General features: G+C 33.8%; 1 long non-coding RNA gene across 4 annotated transcripts in view; it reads right to left on the bottom strand.

The window, feature by feature from the left end:
• LOC143223039 (uncharacterized) overlaps positions 1 to 23,365 on the bottom strand; it is a 111,904-nt gene that overhangs the window by 40,193 nt on the left and 48,346 nt on the right. For 2 of the 4 annotated variants that reach the window (XR_013012627.1, XR_013012626.1), the window contains exon 2: positions 4,067 to 4,229. The exons of the other annotated variants lie outside the window; for them this stretch is intronic. This is a non-coding gene — a long non-coding RNA (uncharacterized LOC143223039). The remainder of the gene's footprint in view (positions 1 to 4,066; positions 4,230 to 23,365) is intronic. 4 annotated transcript variants of the gene reach the window in all.

Raw genomic sequence — 23,365 nt, 5'->3', positions numbered from 1 at the left:
TTCGTAAATTCTTAACAGTGGTCTGCGAAGTGTAATCAAAAACCAAAACATTATCATTATATCTTCCATTTAATTCTTCTATGTACAAGCTTCAACATCGCTTTGAAAATTACAGACGAGTTACACAAGTCAAATAACCTGACCCGTATTTACATAGTTCTTCCTGGGCCTACATGCTTAATCCAAGTTAATTTGCTGATAACCAAAATTTTTAACTGGAATGTTCAACTAAAAGGCACATTCGAAATCACTTGTCTCTTTATCCAGAACTAGGTAATGCATCCACACGTATTTTCATTTTTACCTATCAAATGTTCAAGCATAATTTAGAAGTTTCTACTTCGTTAAAATATCCGCTACCAATGAGCAAACACTATCCAAGAAATTGTTTCATTGTTCAAGTTTTTAAATTTCAGTGTTTTCAACATTGATAGTCTTTCAAAGAAAGTTTAAATCTTAAATCTGGGTACAGGCAGAGTGTTCTACTTGCTTTAGCTGGCTAAACTGAGGTTCAACTACTTTAAATGAATAGGAGCTGCTACAGCAGTAACTTGTAATTTACCTATATGAATCTGCTGAGCTAGAGCTATGGACCAGGCTGGAACTTGTAAATGATGAGTCTGTTTTAAGACAGAAAATAGGCATAACTACATCCACTAACCATATAGGCCAAAATCAAAACAATGGTACTAACTTTCGTGCTCATGACATCTTTGGAAAAGTGGAGACTAACGTATATGTGACAAAGACATGACAACTAGACCTCTGAAGCTTTGTTGTCCCATAAGGAAGCTCAGTAACTGCATTATGAGTTAGCCACTCTCTGTCCCTAGTAAATGTCATGAACGTGGACTTATCTCTCACTCTAACTTCAGTGCCTTCAGTGTAAGAAATGATCCTTCTCACTTGTAGCTACGTTTCATTTCGTATTTTAGCCTCAACTACAAATTTAATCCCCTTCAATAAGTTATACTTGGTTTTATAAAAATAACCTTTTATGATTGTAAGTTACGATCTTTAGAATAGCAAGTGAATTTAATGGAACAAAAAAGTACATTCGAAACAAACTGTGCAAAAACGAATCCTTAAGCACCACAACAAATATATTTAATTTGTAGTGTTGAAATTCACTGATGTCTACAAGTAGATTCAGATTCCAGAAACAGTTAACAAATTGAATACGGAAACAAAAAATTCAGATACCAGTCCTTGCACTTATGTTTTAAGGACAACGAGAGACCTTTGGGTTCATCTATGCCATCCTATCCAAAAATAATACTTTAAAAAACAAATAAAATTCTCGATGCCAGCCTTCATCATTCTAATATTTATCAAGCTTTCTCTTAAACACTTATAGCCCCTCATTGGCACAACGGTATATCTGCAGACTTACATTGCTAGAAACTGGGTTTCGATACTCGTAGTGGGCAGGACATAAATAACTCATTGTGCAACTTTGTGTTTAACTTCAAACAAACAAACTAAACTTCCTTAAATTAACTGCATTCATAACATCCGAGGAAAACTCATTCGAATCATTCTATTAGAAAAGTTAGACTGTGTAAGTTGAATATAATTCTTACTCTGACAAAATTTATGTTCGAGTCCTTTATCCTACTATTCTGTACACTAAGTACAAAATATATGTGATGCAACAACATTATAAATTCCCATAATAATCTTAAACACCTCAATCAAATCAGAGATCTTAACCTGTCTTCATATGCAAGTAACCTTTTCATCTCTGATCTCATCCTAATAACCGTTTCCAACAATTAAATGTCATTTTTAAGGAAAGGCACTTAAAAGTCAATACAATGCTTGAAATGTGACCTAACCACTGCCCTATAAAATGAAATGTCAACCTTTTTAGACTGTAACTGCGACCTAATGTCCTATTTGTCCTGCCACTAAAAATAACACATTGCTTATATCGCTTAAGAGAGTCTTAAATTAGAACACCAAGATCCTTTTTTCCATTTTTTAAGGTTATTCTAATCATATTTCAAATTATGATGTCCCACATTTGTAGTTGCTATAATGAGAAGAAATCTGTCATTTATCCAACACATTTTTTACTAAACACACTAGTAATAAAATTAATTGTTGTACTGGCGATTTCTCTTCCAGTTGGCTAATTTCAATGCACGTTGTAGACAGTCTAAGTGCTAAATTTAGACAGTAGCTGGCTACTCATGATGAGGACTGGAGCAAGAACAGCACATTGCACTCTTAAGTCATATAATAATCTCAGCATGATATAAGTGCATATTCAAACTTGGGCTCATACGAATATAAACTTGAATATCAATTTAAATTCAGTGCAATTCTTTTTTTTTCGTACATGTATGCAATACACTCCTAGCAAGTGCCGTAGCTTTAAGACTTCCTGGCTATGCCACTTGTGTGGTTTGCTATAACCTTAGATTAGATACAGTACAAACCATGTCTATTATAAATACGTAAGGGTGTGTTAACACCCAGAACATACTGTCTTGTATAAAGATTCATAACAATCTTTACTTAGGTATGACACACATTTCAGTGGATCGATGACAGAGAGGCATGACCAAAAAAGTACTAGTTTTGTGATATTGTTATTACATTTTGTAGCCCTATCCCGAAATGAAATGAAAGTTTGGCATTAACCATGCTCTGTTCAAATGATATCAGCAGACTGTAAAACACCTGCATGAAACTTTTCAAACATCAATAGGATTACTCCTAAATAAAGATGCACCTGGCATGACCTGGTGGTTAGGTTCGAATTCTGTCGCCGACTATGCTCGCCCTTTTAGTCGTAGAAGCGTTGTTATGTGATAGTCAGTCGTACTATTCGTTGATAAAATAGTTAACTCAAAAGTTTACTCACTGCCTTCATCTAGTCTCACTGTTGAGTTAATAACGACTGTCTGGAGAGCATGTGAGAACCACCAAGCATATCCACTCGTGAAACATCGATGAGTCAGAAAATAAAACATAAAGATATGTTATTTTATAAATTACAGAAGAACAAAATATAGCAGTTTTGAACTACTACAAATGTCCTCTAGGTGGCTCTCAGTGATTTTTATGGCTCAAAATATCGTTTGTGTTCATGTTTTCTGCACGCTTATTACTATTAACTAGAACAGCTTTCAAGTCGAAACTGAAGAAGTGTAGTTCGGCACTGAAAAATCAGGCACAACTAATAAATAGAAAGGCAAGAGCTAATATTGACACAAAATATCAAGAACAGGTGCATATCAGAAAAGGGAACGGAAATATAAGCAAAAAAATCATGAACATAATTCTGTTATTAAACATAAAATTGTTTGCACTGTATCAACCATACATATCGAATCCTGAATTTTAGTATTATAAGTCTTCAAGTTTACAGTTGAACCAGTGCAAGGCGATAAAATTAGTAAGTAAAAGGGAAAACATACAGTAATAATTAACGACAAAATGTCGAATAAAATGAAATAAAAAGTGCTATAAAAGTGGCAAATGAGTGCATATTACGAGACTATACCAAACAAAAAAAGATCACAGCAAAAAGAATACATACGTAACAAATTACTGAATATCAAAAGATAGTTAAATAAAGATGTGGAGTGTATATAGCAAAGCCCCATGGAGTTATCTGCTGTGTCCACCCAATACTTGATTTCAGTGTTGTAAATCCGTGGACTTACTGATGATTCACGTGGAGAGGAACGTGAAGTAACTGTTTGAAGAGAAGACTAAAATTGTTAACTGATTGTTTGAAATGAAGCACAAAGTTACACAATTAGCTATCTGTGATTTGACCACCACGTGTATTGAAGTCTGGTTCCTAGTCGTGTGAGTTGGCAGACATACCACTGTGTCGCGATTAAATGTGTCTTAGAAATACAACTACATAGAGAAAAACAAAACGAAAACGAACAGTAGCATTTATTACTACTTCAAAGACAATAAATAAAAGGAAACCAAAAGATTTGGTTTGAATTTCGCGCAAAGCTGCGCAAGGGCTATCCCCTCTAGCCGTTCCTAATTTAGCAGTGTAAGAATAGAAGGAAGGGAGTTAGTCGTCACCACCCACCGCCAACTCTTGGGCTACTCTTTCACCAACATATAGTGGGATTGGATGTAAGATTATAATGCCCCTACAGCTGAAATGGCGAGCATGTTTGGTGTGACGGGGATTAAAACCCGCGATCCTCAGATTACGAGTCGAGTGCCTTAACCACTTGGCCATGCCGGGCCTGAAAACAAGAAAAGAAATATTTATGAGAAAAAATCAATATAAAAAATGTACAAAAATCAAATTAGGGAAGGAACAAAAACAATAAATGGAATTTGATAGAATGAGGAAAACGAAAAATATTAAAAATAAAACCTAAAAAATATACGTAAACTGAAAGAAAATAGAAGTATGAACGAGTAAAGTGTGAGATGAATGTGGATAGTGAAATAATGGTAGATAAATTATGTGCGAAATGACAGTAAAGAAAATTAAGGAAAAAAATGGATGAACAATAAAGTTACGTTACTTGAGTCGATAAAGTTACGTTACTTGAGTCTATTCAGTTAGCTACCGAGTTTAATTCCTTGCTTTGGGAAACTTGAGTCCTTATCGCCTGGAGGTTGTCTAAATGAGGAAATGAGCACTTTGGAATAATTAATTAGACGTGCTGACTAACGCCGTCGACTGGGCTCCATTTTCCTTGTTTTTATTTCGAAAGCTGGTGATCTTTAGAGTTTGACCCTTCCCTGCTAACAAATAACTTAACAAATAGCAGGAAACCAGACATTTCAATGGGCGATAAAAACGAGTCCATTATATGAAAGGCTTCATCTCTTGCTACGAGTTGAAATTTTGTAACATCTGCACTAGAACGGTGGCATGCTGTGGAGGCTATTATACACCAACCAACCGTGGGAAAACGACCTCGGTTAACAAGAAGTCACTACCGTTATTAGTTTTTAAAAACATTCTGCAATTAATGTTAAGGCTTTTTGTTCATGTTTCTTCCTTCTTTTTGTTTCGTGTTTTATAATTTCCCGCAACGTCCATCTCAAATGTGAATGTACATAAGTGTAACTGATATAGAAGCTCTCAAACTATATATATATATATATATTTATATGTCACACAATTTTCTCTCCAAATAGTAGCGCGTTTAATTAGACAGAATTATAACCAGTCCAAACACAATAAAAATTATAGTACTCATCAAGAGTGAACACTTAAGTAACCTACAGGAAAAAGTTTCAGAATATATAATCCAATTTAATAATTGTTAAACAAATTGAACTTATTACTTCCAATACATTCCATTTCATTTTTCTTTGAAATTAATCGGTAACAGTTTATTTCAGCATAGAAATCGCTTAAAACATCGGTAGGCTAGAACTTATAACACAAAACCTACCTATTCAAACTTCATAAAATCTATTTTAGTTTTAATAACAGACTTTACATAATTCCGCTTCGCAGATTTAGAAAATTAAAATGATTTATTTTACTATCACGTAAGGATTTTTATACAAATGGTAAAGAAAAAAAAAACTCTTATTATTATTTCGTTTACCATAACGAATAGTTTGTATTATTACGTTTGTTAAAAAAAAATAATTTTCTCTTTATTCATTGAAAGTTTATGATTATGATCTTTTTTTTTCCTTTGCCCGGCATGGCAAGGTGGGTTAAGATGCTCGACTCGTAATCTGAGGGTCGCGGGTTCGAATCCCGGTCGCACTAAACATGCTTGCCCTTTCAGCCGTGAGGACGTTATAATGTGACGGTCAATCTCACTATTCGTTGGTAAAAGAGTAGCCCATGAGTTGGCGGTGGGTGGTGATGACTAGCTGCCTTCCCTCCAGTCTTACACTACCAAATTATGGACGGCTAATGCAGATAGCCCGTGTGTAGCTTTACGCGAATTTAAAAAAAAAATCAAATTTTTGAAGCCTGCCCCAAAACATTGAATGTTTGGAAATGCTTTCTTTCAGAAAATATACAAAGAACAGATTTTATGAGATGAATATATATATATATCTCAACAAAACTTAAGAGCGTAATACAAAACCTCAAGAATGAATACAAGACTGGATTACTTTAAAACTGAAATCTCAAGAGTAGGAGAGTATATAAGACTGTTTGAAGGCACAATAATCATTGTAAATTAAGGTTAACATAAACGTGAAATTGAATTTTAAAACTTACAGTTAGGGGAAATCAACAACAACAAACGCAAAAAAGCATGAGACTACAAGATGATCAAAGTGAGATCATGGCACAGAAAAAGTCTAGTTTTGTATTAAATCATCAAAAATAATGGTAAATTTTTAAACAACTAGAAAGAAAAAAATATTAAGGTTAGGAAGATTAAACTATCAACTGTATTTTTGTTTATTTGTTCGAAATTAATCACAAAACTTTAAAGTGAGCTATTTATGTTCTGTCAACTACAAGTAACGGAACCTGGTTTCTAGCGTTGTAAGTCGTCAAACACATCGCTGTGCAACTGAGGGGCGTCCCAAAAGTATGAAATGTTTCCTATGGTCTTAAATGTGAAGTAATTCTTGTATAAAATAATTATGCCATGAATACATATAAGCTCCCTATAACAAGCAGTTAAGGATAGAAAACAAAGCTCGTCCCTAGGATGTAACAAAATCTGAGGATATAGGAGACTATATAAAGTAAAAGGAAAAACAGTGTAGTTGACAAGAAACCACTTGAAAAAACAACAAATCGGCGTAACAGAACAGTAGATGTTCTAAAACTAAAAATATCAAGGTTAACAACCTCAGACTATTCTAAAATGGCACAATTAATATGAAAGGATGAAACGCTACTCTTAACCTGAACAATAAAATTAACGGAGATTATCATATACAATAAACCAGGGTGAGAAAGCATGGTAACTTTGAACAATACCATCGAGATGAAGGAATATGAAACTATCTTAAGATAAATCAACCAATGTGAAGGAATATATATGTGATTGTCCTGAGATAAAGCAGTTGTTTGTTGTTAAGCTGCATAATGGACTATCTATGCTGTGCCCAACACTGGTATTGAAAACTGGTTTTTAGTATTGGAAGTATTCGAATTTATCGGTGAGCCAGTGGAGATATCGGAGAGGTAGAATGTAAGACTATTCTATGTATTATAGACAAACTAGATAAAATTATCCTAAAAGAAAACAATCATGATGAGAGTACATGAAAATTTCCTAGAACAAAATAAAAAAAGTTGGAAAACATGAAACAACATTCAGATGGAACTCAGAACATTTGAGATGTCTCTATAATAAAGGTTTGTTTGTTTTTTAATTTCGCGCAAAGCTACACGAGGGCTATCTGCGCTAGCCGTCCCTAATTTAGCAGTGTAAGACTAGAGGGAAGGCAGCTAGTCATCACCACCCACCGCCAACTCTTGGGCTACTCTTTTATCAACGAATAGTGGGATTGACTGTTACTTATAACGCCTCCACGGCTGAAAGGACGAGCATGTTTGGTATGACGGGGATTCGAACCTGCAACCCTCAGATTACGAGTCGAACTCCTTAATTAACCTGGCCATGCCGGGCCCGCTAGAATAAAGGATACAGGGAGAGGAAACTATCCTAACTTAAAACGTCAACAGTATCCACAGTAAGAGTACCATCCGAAAAAGATAGAGTAAATAAGAAGGAAACGAAGCAATCTTAATACTAAGTTATCTAGGCTTAGGTAACATCAAATTACTCCAAGACGTTCAAAGTTACAAAAAACATGTGGCTAATCTAAGACAAAACAAACTTTGAGGACACGAGAATTCACTAAGAACATTGTATGAGAATGTCTTAAGCGAAAGTTCAGAGTACATGAGATGGCCATAAGTTACAACAACAAAAGTAATAGAACAAAAAACCAACTGAACACAAAACAATCAAATTAAAAAATACGAAACAATTCTATGATGAAACAACCAAATTAAAGGGGAAATTTCTACTTCAAGACAAATTGTAAAAATCGAGGAACACGAAGTTAGCGTTAGACAATTAAACGAAGTAAGAATGCATAGTAATATTCTGCAACAAAACAATCAAGTTACGAGAAGTTAAAATAATTTTAATCTAAAACAATCCAGGTGAATGAACCGGAAGCTACCCTGAAAGAAAACAGTCTTGGTTAGAGTATGGGAAACTAGCTGAAAACAAAACATTGTAAGTTGAGAAAATGAAACAGTCCAAATACAAAACAATCACAATTAGAGAACATACACATATCTTTTGTGTGCTTTTATGTCTTGGATATTCACGCATGACTACATATAGCTATCTACGTATTTTCGCTAACCGTCTCTAATTGTTAACTGGTAGAGTAGAGAGAAAGCAATTCAATAAAACCGTGTGTTAACTCTTGGAGTAAACTAATAGAAAATCTGGACATGATCGTCTTTCTTATAACGCACGCATGGCCCTAAAGTATGAACGCAATTTGACGGCAACGGACCACGAACCATAGACCGTTGTATTCACTGTTTGGTAGGTTAATCCGTCGCACCAGGCCTAATATAAAAACTATCACAAGGCAATAAATTACTTGATCTAATATGTCTCCAGTGACACAGCGATATGGCTTGTGGACTCACACCGCTAGAAACTGGGTTTCGATATCTGTGGTGGACAGATATAATTAGTAATCTTTGTGTAACTTTGTGCTTAATTTAAATCAGTCAATTAATCTAATAGGAATCTACCTTAAAATTAAAAATAAATCAAACTGTGAAGTCCGGAAAATATGTTCAAGTTAAAAGTTCAAGATAAAAGGTCATGAGGTTATTAAGTAGAAACAATCTACATGAGAATAGAGAAACTATCCTAAGAAAGATATGCAGCTATAAAGAACATGGAACTCTGTACCCAAAAAAAGGAACCAAATTGAGATTGTGTGTTATAACTAGTCAAAAATACACAACAAAAGGGAAAGTGAGGGTAAATAAAAAGATATAATCAAGGCAAAAGGCCCAAAGAATAATGAAAAATAAAATAATAACCATAACAAAAATCACTTGACTACCATACAATGAAAGAATTAAAAATAAAAAACAAAACCAAAATATCATTCTGAGGTATCGTAGTCAAGATAAAATGGTGAAATGTTACCATTAGACAAAATATAGAAGTGAAGAAACATAAGACAGCGGGTGTTTGGTGTTTTTCTTATAGCAAATCCACATCGGGCTACCGTCTGTGTCCACCGAGGGGAAATCCTTACCTGATTTTAGAGTTGTAAATTCTTAGACTTACCATTGTACCAGCGAGGACAAGACAACAGAGTAAGAAAACATAAGAATTCTTCAGAGTAATTCAGTCAACGTGAGACAACATGAAACTATCGTAATCTTTCTTTGAACAATTTGTATATGAAAATATAGTGTCATGTCGCCGCAAATACTAACCATGACACCATGGACCACAATTTAATACTTATACAGCTGCGTAGGACCACAATTTAATACTTATACAGCTGCGTAGGACCACAATTTAATACTTATATAGCAGAGAATTCTTGACTATTTGATAATACAATGCCCTTATTGGTTCTTTATAGCAGATATGAATATCTAAACCGAAATTCTAAAGTGAAATTTCTAGCCGATGTAGGGTCCAAAGGATAAAATAATTCGAAAAAGGGTACTTTCAACCGTCTATAAAAAAACGTTAAACTAAAAAAATAGTACTGCAGAAATTCAAGGCAGCAGTGGGCGTTAGTAATATTTGGTCATTCCAGTTCGAAGTATGCTCTCATCTTTAAAATGAAGGCTATGATTAGGAAACAGAATCCTCTGATCCAAAACCATCATTGCAGTAATGTTGGGCATATCTCTCAACGATTTGACGAAGGCTCATTTATCAAAGATTTGCAAGCGTTTAGCCACGCAAAGGGTAATGAATTTACTGTTATATGTTTATTTTAATATCTACAATTTAACACATAAAACGTTTCATAAAAAGAAATTTCTGTTATCTCACGAAAACCCTATAACTGTTCATTCTACTAAAGCTGAGGATTGCTTTGAGAAATCCGACTTCTCTAGTTCGAAATCATATTACAGACGAGATAAAACGTTATCAAGGCCCGTCTACAGTTTTTGTAAAAAAAAACCTTATCATGTGATGTCTGATTGTTGAAGTTTTAAAAATAAAAAAATAAAATATGGCAACATCCAGAACGTTCGTTTCTCCATATAGACATAGTTTCACCAGATTATCCGTTGTTGTTGATTTGGCCACTGATAAAAAGGCTGATGTAGTTTAAGAGAAATTCAGACCTTTAATATCTGTTGGTTCTATGTATTTGACAAATGACACTGTTAATCTCATACCCATACACATTCTACGTGATACTGGGGCGATTCAATCATTGTTGTCAGAAGGTATATTGCCTTTAGATTCAAGTTCTGCTACTGGTGAGTCTGTTATTACTCAGGATGTTGAGGGTGGCTTTGTTAATGCTCCTCTACATAACATTTGTTTAACATCAGACCTAGTTTCAGGACCAGTTGTGATTGGAGTAAGACCTAGTCTGCTTATTAAGGGCGTATCATTATTGTTGAGAAACGATTTGGCTAGGGTAAAAGTTGTTGGCAGACATAAAATGTTAGCGAGCAGATCACTGTTTTATCTGAGGATGATATTGTTGTTGTTGAGGATAATTGAGACATGTTTCCCTCGTGTGCTGTGAGTTGAGCTCAAGCGTAGAAATTAAGCCAAAAAGAAATAAGAGGTACGAGTTCAGAGGACAACATTACGTATTTGTCTCAGACTTTTTTGGAGTCCAAAATGAAATGATGAAAGTTTTAAATGCTCATTCCTTCAAAAATATTGTGCTCATAAGAAAATACAGACCATCAAATGTAACATCTTGAGAAGACTGGGCTGTAGTTTATCAAATCGTCGTTTCAAAAATGTATCGTTCTGATATGTTGAAAGTGAACCATGAACTTCTCATAGAAGGTCACATAGACATGTGAAAAAATTATGAGATATTTCTTTTGGTCTGAAATTAGACAAGGTGTTTCTCATTTTTGTAAAACTTGTCATACCTATTAACTGGTAGAGAAAAAAAACTAACCAGAATATTCCCTTTACTCATTTGAAAACTATTCCAGCTTTCAAAGAATACCTCAGTCGTATGATTGTTGATTGTGTTAAGTCAAAATATAACATTTGTGTTTACGCATTTTCACGTGTTATTTAATTTTATTAACATAATATTATTTCTATTAATTGGATTACATATTGTCACGATCTTTTAATTTTATAATTCTTTGACAGTATATTGTACTTAATGCATTGCTCTTAATCTACACACGTATTAGTTTAAAATTGTCTAATGCCAATTCTTAATTCTGTAAAGATGAAGGTATAACGGATTTACTGTTATACACTTATTTTAATATCTACGTTTGTTTCAGTTTGATATATGTGACGCATATTGATGGATGTGTATTGCGCAAGTTCCACCTCTTCTCTAAATTTGTAGAGGATTCTTGAGAGTAAAAATCAACAATCAACGAAAACGTTAGCGTGTTTCTGAACATTGTTGAACGTTTGAGAATCTTTCCTTAAGTTATATAAACCAACGCGCCAAGGGACATATTATTATTTGTCAGCTACAGTCAATATACTATAAACCCTAACCAGAAATATGACCAGAAACGTTTATAGATCTCGAACAATACGAACCGTTCAACTTCAGTGAATTACTTTGGACATTATTATTTCTACGAGAACATTAAATACTTTCGCTAGCAAAGTTAGCTTGTAAGCGGTGTGAGGCCAACTAAGAAAAAAAACAGCGTTAGTTTAAGCTAAGTTTAACAGTATCAACTCAAAATTAACTTCCTCGTCGCATACCTGGACCGTCGATAAAATATTCAGTTCTAGACTAGATATAAAACTCAGTATAGTTTGTAAGCTTGTAAAACTCTTGTATATAAACCAATATTTATAATAACTATTTGTAAAAGCCTTCATTATAAATTGTATTATTATTTGTATATTAAAATATATTTGTGTGAAGAACGAACATTGTGTGTATCGAACTTAGTGACAATATCATAAATTTGATACTTATTAACATTTAATTAACTTCTAACTTCAAATCAAAATTTCCGGCTATTTGATATCGTAATACGTAAAATATGTAATACAATAAACCAGAGACTCATCCGAAATGACTTATAGTACGTAACATAAGATTAAAAAACTTGTTTTCACACAAAAGAAAAATGTATAAGAAAGTGGAATCCCCAGTTTCTTTTTGTTATATACCTGTAAAGTTCCTCGATAAAATTTCATTGAACTTCCGTGCATTTGATACGATTAAACATCGCTCTTGTATGGCTCAGTTTTGAAGGGAATGGAACATAAGGTTAATATAAAGTAAACAGAGTGTGAAAACGTAATACTACAATAGGAATCAGTCATTAATAATAATAAAATTGTAAGAGAGAACATGAAACTTGTAAAAAATATAATCAGGATAAGAGAACTTTGTCTCAACAATCAAGGTAGGAAAGGATGCAACTACTTCAAATAAAACATCCGATGTAATATGATATAAGACTGCATAAAGTCACAATAGTAAGTGTGAGAGAATAGGAGACTACCCAAGAGAGAAAAAAAATCATCATGAAACTTCATGAGACTATAATAAGTCATAATAATCAAGGAAACATAATACAAGACATGAAGATCAAACTGAGAAAACGTGATATTTCATTAATTGTTTGTTTTCAATTATCGTGCAAAGCTACACGAGAGGTATTTGCGCTAGCCTTCTCTAATTTAGCAGCGTAAGACTACAAGAAAGGCAGCTAGTCATTACTACCCACAACCAATTCTTTTACCTACGAATAATGGGATTAACCGTTACGTAATAATGCCCCACGGTTGAAATAACGAACATGTATAGTGTGAGGAGAAGTCGAACCTAGGATCTCCAGCTTATGAGTAGAACGCTCTAACCATCTGGCCGTGCCGAACCAATATTTCATTAAAGCAAAGGAAACAATAGAAGAGAAAGTGATGTTATCTTGTAATATAAAATAAATAAATCAAGATGAGAAAAGTTCTGGATTAAAGAAATATTGTTTGAATTTCGCTGTACCAGGGCTATCTGCACTTGCTGTCCCTAAATATGGTTTGAATTTCGCTGTACCAGGGCTATCTGCACTCGCTGTCTCTAATTTAGCAGGAAATCAACCCACTGTCAACTCTTGGGCTTCTTTTTTAACAACGAATACATGGATTGTCTGTTACTTTATAACATTACCGCAGCTGAAAGGATGAGCCTGTTTGGTGTGACGGGGATTCGTACCCATAGCGTGTGAGTCGATCCCCCTAACTAGCTTACTTTATAAGACCTAAAGAAATAAGAAGCCACACCTATACACAGCAATTTTTCTTATAGAATATGAAAGTGCATCGAGACAATACAATTTAATCTAGGAATTATGAAATCATGTGAAGATAAAATAATTTTCATTAGACACCAAACGGCTAAATCAAGTCAAAGCAGTTTACCCTAGATATGTATAGTGTTTTTAGTCATATTTCACTCACCACACAAAATTTACATTTATATGGAGTTTTAAGACAGTGTAACATTGACTCCACTACACTACAGCAACCTTATAAATTATTCAGGAGACAAGAATTTTAAATAATAGAAATAAATATCAAACCTTATCTATAAATCGAATCACAACGTGTCACTGAGTTGTACCGGTTTCGGGGAATTCCACCCTTTATTAATAAGCCTGAACTAGGAGCTGAAAAAAACACTGAATCTTCATGTAAAATTCAAAGGCAAAGTTAACTGGTGAAACTAATGATAGATTACGCTTCATAGTTAGTTTTATTATATTAAACAGCTTCGTTCACTGTTGTCAGTAAAAGATAATTAAAACAATATACGTATGTTTGACATTTCACCCCATTAAAAACTTTAGGACTGAGCTTTCGATTTATTCTTGTTCTGGGTTTCCGATATGGAAAAAATTTCCGAAAGTGGTAAATATAATAATATAATAGGCTTCACATTATAAACCTACATTCACTGTAGGGAGCAAAACACAGTAAACCAGCCGTATGTATAGTACATGCTTCACCTCAAAAGTAGCAATGCATATCTTGTTATAAAGAATATTGTATAACAGTGGATTCATTGATGTCAGAAAAAAGGCACTATTGTGATAATCAGTAAAAGAAATAGGCTATGCTGATCACTACACAGAGCACCTTCCCTGGGTCCTTTGTTCTCCACACCTATATTTCACAGGATTCACTTCTCTCACATCTTCTCTAGATCGTGTATACTTCATATAATCCACAACTTCTACTTCCTGTACAAGTTTCTCAGTATGCTATTGACTCAGTGAACACTTATATGACTAAAATCACAATAAGCAAGTTCCACAAACCCACAGTCAGTAGTTTCCTTGTGTGGTGGAAGTAGTGGGTGGTTACACTTATGCACATAAAACTAAAACTATTCTGTTTGGTCCAGGTAAACAGAAATATTGACCATTCAGATAGTCATATTCCTGCTCAACTATCTGACACAGTTTAGTATTCGTATATAATCTTCACCTTGCTACAGTCAACTTACAGTTCACACAACTAATCAACCTTCAGCTGTGTCTGACTGAAGTACATGGTGCTTGAATCAACCCTTTCTCCTCTTTTCTTATAAGGCCTTCATTTGTCCTTATTGTTCTTTTACGATGTGCCCTTCGTCTCACCTCAGAAACCAAACTACCTAGAGCTGTTTGATTGCATCACATTTCCAAACATTCGTTACCGTCTTCAAATGTTTCGTATCAAATACATTACACGTTGCTTCCTGATTTACAATGTTACCCATGTCGACGTGTTAAATTATCCAGTTTCACCGCTTTCTCCAGCTGAATCTCTTTTAAACATGTATGAGACGTCGCTTGAGATGGGTGATCCTGAACATGTGTTTTCTATGAAAAATTTAGCTTCATATGTTTATTGTACCTGAAAAAAACGTTTTCTTTTCTCATAACTGGCTTCACCTTCAACACTGATTAAATGATAAATACGCTCTTGAACGCTTGACGGACGTCACTGGATACAATTCATTCATTGTCGTCTTCGGAATAGTTTTTAGTACTGTAAAATAAATACCTGCTCATCCATTATCTGCAGCCATCATATCCGATAGATTTGGCTCATATCAGAAAAAAAATAGTATAACCCTCTTTTCGACACAGCCCTACGGGACGAAATGAAGTGATAGAGGAGGCAAAAATCGGTTTGCCCCGGTTCATGGTTGCTGATAAGGGGTTTAATTTTCCGAAACCGATATTAATAAGTGACGTATGGTGACTCCAATGACAGTTCGGGCTAAGTTATTATCTATAATAATATACGTTACAGGTAATAAAACTACTCTAAGACAAAATAAAATAACACCATGACAAATTAAAGAAAAAAAGATATGATTTTTTCTCACAATGTACTCTAAATAGATTATTTTCCCCAAATCCCTATTGAAGCCATATCCCTCACACATTTTTGTCCTCCTCTCACAATGGTTCAGTGATAAGTTTCGAAAGTATTAGGATGTTAAAACTAGGGGTTCGATTCCCCGCTGAAAGGAAAATGTTGATATTTCACTGTAAAACTTTCAGTTATAAAATAACTTTTTTTCGGGGCCTTTGTTGAATAAGAAAACCTTTGCATTAAGTGTGGATTTGCAATATGACTCGTTATTTCATGAAAGGGCAACATTTCTTTCGACGAAACATGCCCCCCCCATCACTAGTACAGCGGTAAGTATACGGATTTATAAGACTAAAATCAGAGGTTATGTTACCCTCGGTGAGCTCAGCAGATAGCCTGATGTGGCTTTGCTCTAGGAAAAATACACACAGATACACTCAACGAAACATTTATTCCTTATTTAGCATTGAGAATTATTTCAGTATTAATAATTGCCAAGTACGCTGTAGGAAAGCTGATCAAATAGTTTTCAGCCTCTATCACGAACTATCGTGACTTGCTCGTGGTTTGTTTATTATTATTACGCGCCGATACTTGAAAACTGTGCCAGGAGGAAAGTATTAAAAGCAGTAAGAAAAATATCACCCGTGCTTACAGTGTAGAATATGATATTAAAACCAGACGTAAAAGTAACCCTTGAAGCATATGACAAGTTCAAACAATCAAGCGCTAAAAACTTATTTTAGCATTCAGGGTCATTTATCAACTGCAAGAGAAAAACTCCATCAGAGATATTCGTTAAAATAAGCAATAGGCGATTTTTTTTTGTTTGTTATTAATCATAAAGTTACACAATGGACTATCTGTGCTCTGTCAACCAAGAGTATCGAAACCCGGTTTCTAGCATTGTAAGTCTGTTGACGTACCGCTGTGACACTGGGGTTGTAAGTATAATCAGGTGAAAGGTTTCTTTGTATTATAGTAAAGCTACATTAGACTATTCACTGTGCCTCCCTCGGGTAATCGAATCCCAAATGTTAGCGTTGTAAAGGTATAGGAATAATGTTATTGATTCTTATATCCTATTTTATGTAATAGTACTTATTACTCTTCAAGTCAAAATAACGATAAGGTTAATATTAAAGTGTTAAAATACTTTATTGTGAGCAGATATGCGTTTAAATGATCTTCATATGCAAAATAACACTCATGTGGCACATTTATCTGACGTAAACCTGTTTCAAAATAATGCTTGTTCTCTGCGCCTGCTTCATGTGCTAGTGTTATTGTATCCATCAACTGAAAAAATCGTATATTTCATTATATACCTTAAACGTACTGTTAAAACCTTACACAGACATAAAGATTATATGTTTATGATACGGATAGGTTAATTACCTTAACAACGAGAACTAACCAGTAAAACATCTTATACATTTGTAGAAAGATAAGTTTTGATTTTATTATGGTTGATTTGAGCTCTGACGTGCTCCCTACCCATATTGTATAACCATTCTTTGTTATGTTACTTGTGGTTTTGTATTCAAAAAACGCATGCCCTTTACATGAAGTCAGGTTTGTTCTATAAACATGCCAAAGTTTTTATTTGGTTGCATGTTAGCTGATAACCAATAACCTAACCTAGATATTAAAACATAGTTTAATACACCAGTAAACTTATTTTACATCCGTGACCGTTTGAATATATTATTAGACTACTTTTCGGAACGATGGTAATTAACTTGTTCCCCCTGCTCTATAGTTGCGAGAATGCTGCATACCATAATTTGATTACTTCTGACGTCCCAGTTTTCTCTCGACAGTTTATTTATTTATTCAACCATTAAATCTTCACATAGGGCGTTCCTTCCTTACCAGGTACACGTGTTTAAACCGATACTTTAGTGTGGTATTTCTGTTTCTTGTGGCAACGAGATACAAGTTTTAAGAATATTTCCATACTAGTACATTGTAGTGTTTAATTCAGACAAATATATTTTGTACATCTCAATTATAATATGATTTTAGCTCACTCTAAGACTTTCAAACATTTGTGAAAGGGAATTCTTATTTTATAATTTATAGATATACAGAATAGTGGTAGTTACTGAAAAGTTAAGAGTTTATACTGGTTTACAGCCGCATAATATACTACTATTCATACTCTTTTCTGAGAACAAATCGACACAATGAAATATCTGTAGTTTGTCCACAGCGGGTAATCGAACCTCGTATTTTAGCGTTATAACTTTGTAAACGTACTCCTGACACACAGATTGCATTAAGGAATCTTTATACGATATTTAAATTGCATATATATGTATATGTGTTTGTTGTGTCCACGTGCTTTATATTATATTTCCTGCTGTAAAGTCAGGATCATATTATGGACTATCTCGTCTTTTTGACATTCATAAAATATATATATGTTGTAAAAGGTTTCATGCTTTAATAAATATTACTTAAAACTGATATTATAGTCTTAGTACCTTACAAATGGAATAAAACCTTTAAACAAAATAAGTTTTCTTGATAGGAAAAAACGTATGTTTATTTTTACTTCAACAGAAATATAGTAACAAATTCCAGATATCAACGTTACGAGTTTACCTAGCAACAAAGTATATGATGATTAAATGACTTTTGTGATGTCTGTTTATATCTCTAAATTAAATATTCGAAAATTATTATAAACTAAGTATTTCTCAGAAAATGCTCATTCGAAAATAACTGACGTGACAAACACGAAATAACAGATTCAACTGGATATTTATTGCCTCATTACCACCAAACTTATTACATTTTAATAATCAATAATTAAAAGGATTAATTAATTAATGTTTGACATAAATATAACCTGTTCACCTCAAATGGAGTTGGATTTATGTAGTGACTACCTAGTTTAATAACTTGTATTTGGTACAATTGTTGAGGTAACAGACTTGGTGAACATTCTCATGAAAACTTTGATTATAGAATACACATGTATGTTTATCTTTGTATTCATGTTATGCATATTTATAGCAGTAGACATGCAAGGTACGTTGTATTAATATGAATTTTAATGTTCACTTCTGGTACAGCGGTAAGTCTACGGATTTACAACGCTAAAATTAATGGTTCGATGCCCCTCGAAGGACTCAGCAGATAGCCTGGTGTGGCTTTGCTATAAAAACACACACACACACTCATTTTTAATTTATTTTCAAAACCAGCAATTTAGAGATATGTTTAATACTTTCCAAGTTTAATGCAATTTTTTACGAGTTTCAAAAATATAACTTCATAGTAAAGTTTTGGAATATTTAGTTGTGAACACTAGATGTGATGCAGTACTTTCATTATTAAAAGAAATCCTGTCATTCCAACTAAACTGGGTTTTTTATACATTTACCATCCGAAGAGCGGCTTCAAAAACCATGTTTAATTACCATCCGATGAGTGTCTTTCAAACCAGCCTGCTTGTTTAACAATGCTTATGCACTTTGAAACACCTTGAACGCAGCTGTGCGTTCAGTAAGAACATGATAAAACCATAAGCTTCCTTGAATTTTTACACTTTGTTTGTTATTTGATCAATTTCTTTACAGTGGCGAAGGTGTGAAGTTGTCTGATTGACTTCCTAAGACACGCATGTTCTTTTCTTAAAATATATATATCATTATAAATTTCATTTCCTTTAGACAGAACTTCCTTGAAATTTCACCCGAATTAAATGCGTCTAATAAATAGCCATATAATTTTAAGAACATTGAAGGTTAGTAAACTTCATTAAATAATTTTCAGATGTAGTCAGACATTTTGTGTATAATTTTTAAAATAACACGTTCAACATGAAGTATTCACAGCTCTGTAGTGAAAATTAGGTGATCTTTCAATGTTTCTAAGTTGTTGCTTCCTTGTAATTCAGTTGAATGTAATACACCAGTATTACACGTTGATTTTCTTTCAAACAAAACACAACGCACTTGTTATTAAAGAGTATTTTGTTTTCGAATGAAGTGTTTGAAATGTAACGATTATAAGCAAATAAATAAGAGAGGTTGATACTTTCCAACGACCATGTGTGGTATTCAAGATCAAGAATCCTGTCGCGCCAGACATGGTCGCCCTTTCACCTGTGGAACGTTATTATGTTACGATCAATCCCACTGTTCGTTGGTAAAAGAGTAGCCAAGCGTTGGCGAAGGGTGATGATGACTAGCTGCCTTCTCTCCGGTCTAACACTGCTAAATTAGGGACAGCTATTGCGGGAAGCTCTCGCGTAGCTTTGCTCAAAAATAAAAAACAAACAATTAATGGTGACCGTTTGCCTTGTGGAAAAAAAAACGAAATACTTACCACTCTATATAGACTCTAAATTTTATCTACTAATACTTTTGATGTAAAAGAAGAGTTACCATGTTTTAACACGGTCATAGCTCCAACAATTTCATGTTCATATAGGTTTGTACACACACGTGTTTCTTTCTAGCAGTTACTTTAGATTCGTGTGACTGAAAGTTATGGATGGTGAAAATAAATTTTGGCGGAGCTAATGAAACAAGCATATCTTGCTCCGTATTTCTAATTCCCGTCCATCCTGTAGGTACCAGATATCATTGTAAGCAGATATGATGTACAGTTACAAACACTTGCACAATACAATGTATTTATAACTTATTTTAAAATATGATTATTCTGAAATTATGATTAATGTGTGTACATAATTTCAAGTTATTTGCAATCATAATTTTAAATTGAGATTACTTCTCTATATTTTAATAAACTATATGTTCAATTCTGACTCACAATAAAGTCTAAAGTTCATCAGTGTAAGTTCAGAAAGATTGAAATATCATATATTGCTTTGTCGCACGAGATCATGAATAAATGCAGAATCATTTTCATATTACAAAATGCACGAAACGATGACGAGCATCCTGACTAGTTTCAAAATTTAAGTGGTTCGTTTAATATGATAAAAATATTTTACGTTTATAAAACCAGCCGAATTAAAGCACAGATATCAGGTTTGGAGGTGTGATATCATGGACATAACCAAGCTATATAAAAAGGAAAATCCTTTAAATATCTAAAAGCAGATAAGTTATACAAGAAAAAAATGAGGAAAGAAATAGAAGTTTATACGAATTTGTTTATCTCTCCTGGGGTGTTTGTAATGGAAATCATCATTAGTGTAAGGTGTCTAGAATTGTAGGGAACAAAAGGGGACTTTGGCTTGATTTAATAGTGTGATATAGATGCAGTTTCCTCTTTTTTCATAGGGTGCAGAAATCTGGGTCATATATATTTCAGTAGCCTGTATAAATCCAGCATAGAATAAGTCTAAGTGTGTCATATTTGGGTAAAGATATTGTGTCTTGTTACACAAGAGTTTGAGCCTCTCTTTCACATCTAAACTCATTTTATTCCTTCCAGTATATCTATCTCTTCTGGACCTACTGTTTTTGCACACATTAATACTTAAAACATCCGATGGCTGAGGCTAACCTGGAACACAACAGTGAAGCCTGTCACTGTACATTACAGCATGCTACCTCCACAGTTACCTAAACACTCTGCATTTGCCATGAGGACTTGAAAACGATAAGAATAGTTTCCATAAAACACCATTTCTTTCATCCAAATAGAAGTATAGATATTTTCAGAGGAAACTTGTCTGTACTATCCTTTTACAAGTAAAGAAATACTTGGATTAATTTCTCTACAGTTTCAAATGTGTTTTTTTCTGGAATTTTTGGGCTCAAGCACAGTGTCTGATGCTGAGTTTGAATAGTTCATAACTTGAGATTATAAATGAGAAGTAGTTCAACGACTGGGACACAGACATTAAGACAAGCACCACAGATCTGGCCCTTCGAAAAACCAAGAAATATCTAGGACTGAGCTCAATGGACAAAGAAGTAGGCCCCCATGAAAACGTATTCGCTTACATAGAGAATAGTTCTAAAGAGAATGTACTGGAAAGCATTCCAAAGGATGTCACCTTCTGATCACGATAAGGTTTTCATCAATAACTTCATAGAGTATGCTGCTGAATACGACACAGGTCTCAGATATGTTTAGTTTCTAATAGAGGCTATGCTTCTGTGGTGGTATTTTCTGGAGCTGATTCAGCTCTGAAACAGTCTCAATAACCTGTTACAACTCCTAAAGTGTCAACGGATATCTCCCATGCCACAATATCTCATAGTTTCTTCTGCTACATTATTATAACTTCAAAACTTTATTTGATAAAGCTGTTCCATCATTGCATCATGAAAGATGTGGTTCCTGTTTTAACTGTGATTGATCAAGTGACAGCATGCAGAATTGCCAGACAGACATCTGTTCAAATTTGGTTGTTCAGAAGTACAACACTACTTGAATAGTAATTGGACACTATGATGGAAGCAGACATAATGTAAACCAGCCCAGTAGCTGATGCTTCTGGGCAAAACGATATCTGAAAGTGAACGTTTATTTTATTTTTTTTTAGGCTCTAGGGTTGATGATTCTGAACTAAGTGCAGAAACTCAGAAACTTTCCGTGACTTTTGCTGATGTACTCCTAGGACTAAGAGATTTCTTGGTTACGATAACAGCGATATGTCTTTAAATAAAACAGCTATTGTGTAGTCTTAACTGTATGATTAAGGACGTTGAAGGATGGAATATTACAATCCTCAAAAAATGTTTGATTATCTTCGGAAGTTATATTTTGTTTTTATGTGTAACAGTTTAGGTTCTGGAACGTAAAAAACTACAAGGCAACAATTTTCTGACAAATAAATTTTTCTTTTAAACGTCGCAGTAAGCATCTCAGACTATATTAATAAAAACTTGGAGTATAGTATACACTCACGTTTAGAGCTGGCAAAAAATGTGTTCAGTTTTTTCCTAAACTGCAACTATCTTTTTTTACTGAATTAGATTTCAGGCTACTTTAAAAGAACAATGGAAGGTAAATCATAGGTGGAATATCAAAATTCTATTAATCTTCACATTTAGTACAACAGAAACACAATTGAAGTGATTGAGATCATAGAACAATTAATATTTTGTGTGTGTCTCTTTTACGTTAATACTTGTAGACAGTTTTTCAGGTATTGTTGCAACATATTTAATCAAAATGTCATTTGGTATTTTATTCCAAATGTCTCTAATACACTCTCATAAAGTTTCTTTGAAAGTAACTTTTGGTTTGTCAAATTTTGATCTATCAAATCGCGTACCTGCTCATTTGGGTGGGTTGGTTTGTTTGACGTTTTATGGCGCAAAGCAAATAGGCTATCTGCGCCAAACATTCAATAAGAAGTTAAAATTAAAGTGAAAGTATTAAAATTCGTAAAAAGAAATCAAGGTACAAACAAAACAAAGTTTAGATTTTGAATTAACAAACTTCATAACAGGTGCCATGGATTGAGGGAAGTGTATTTTACCTTTCTTCAGCTGAACGTACAACCTACGCTTTGAACCAAATATTTCAAAGTTGGACTCATCCGTCCATAACACTCTTTTCCAATCATTATCAGCCTAGTTTTGTAAGTTTTAGCAAATTTCAGTCTCTGGATAATATTTGAAGATCAAAGTAAAATATTTAAGTATTACACACGACCAAATATTCCACTTTCATTGAGTTTTGTCGCTTGTGTATGTAGATCTAAACACTTATTTGTCAGTTAATATATGGACGTTTATCTCATCCTTGAAATCAGTAGTAGTCTCCCTTCTGTCCCAAGACTGCATAAGCGAAAATAGTTACATCAGTATCATTGTGTTTAAGTGTTCTGTCTCTTAAGTTTACTTTTACATTTGTTTTCAGAATAAATTTAACTTGTATCAGAATTAATATTGATGTTATGAAAAAAAGATATTTAAACT

This window comes from Tachypleus tridentatus, chromosome 8, assembly GCF_004210375.1.
Source record: "Tachypleus tridentatus isolate NWPU-2018 chromosome 8, ASM421037v1, whole genome shotgun sequence".
Taxonomy (NCBI): Eukaryota; Metazoa; Arthropoda; class Merostomata; order Xiphosura; family Limulidae; genus Tachypleus; species Tachypleus tridentatus.
The sequence above is the reverse complement of the archived record's forward strand: the minus strand, read 5'-3'. Positions and strand labels throughout refer to the sequence as shown.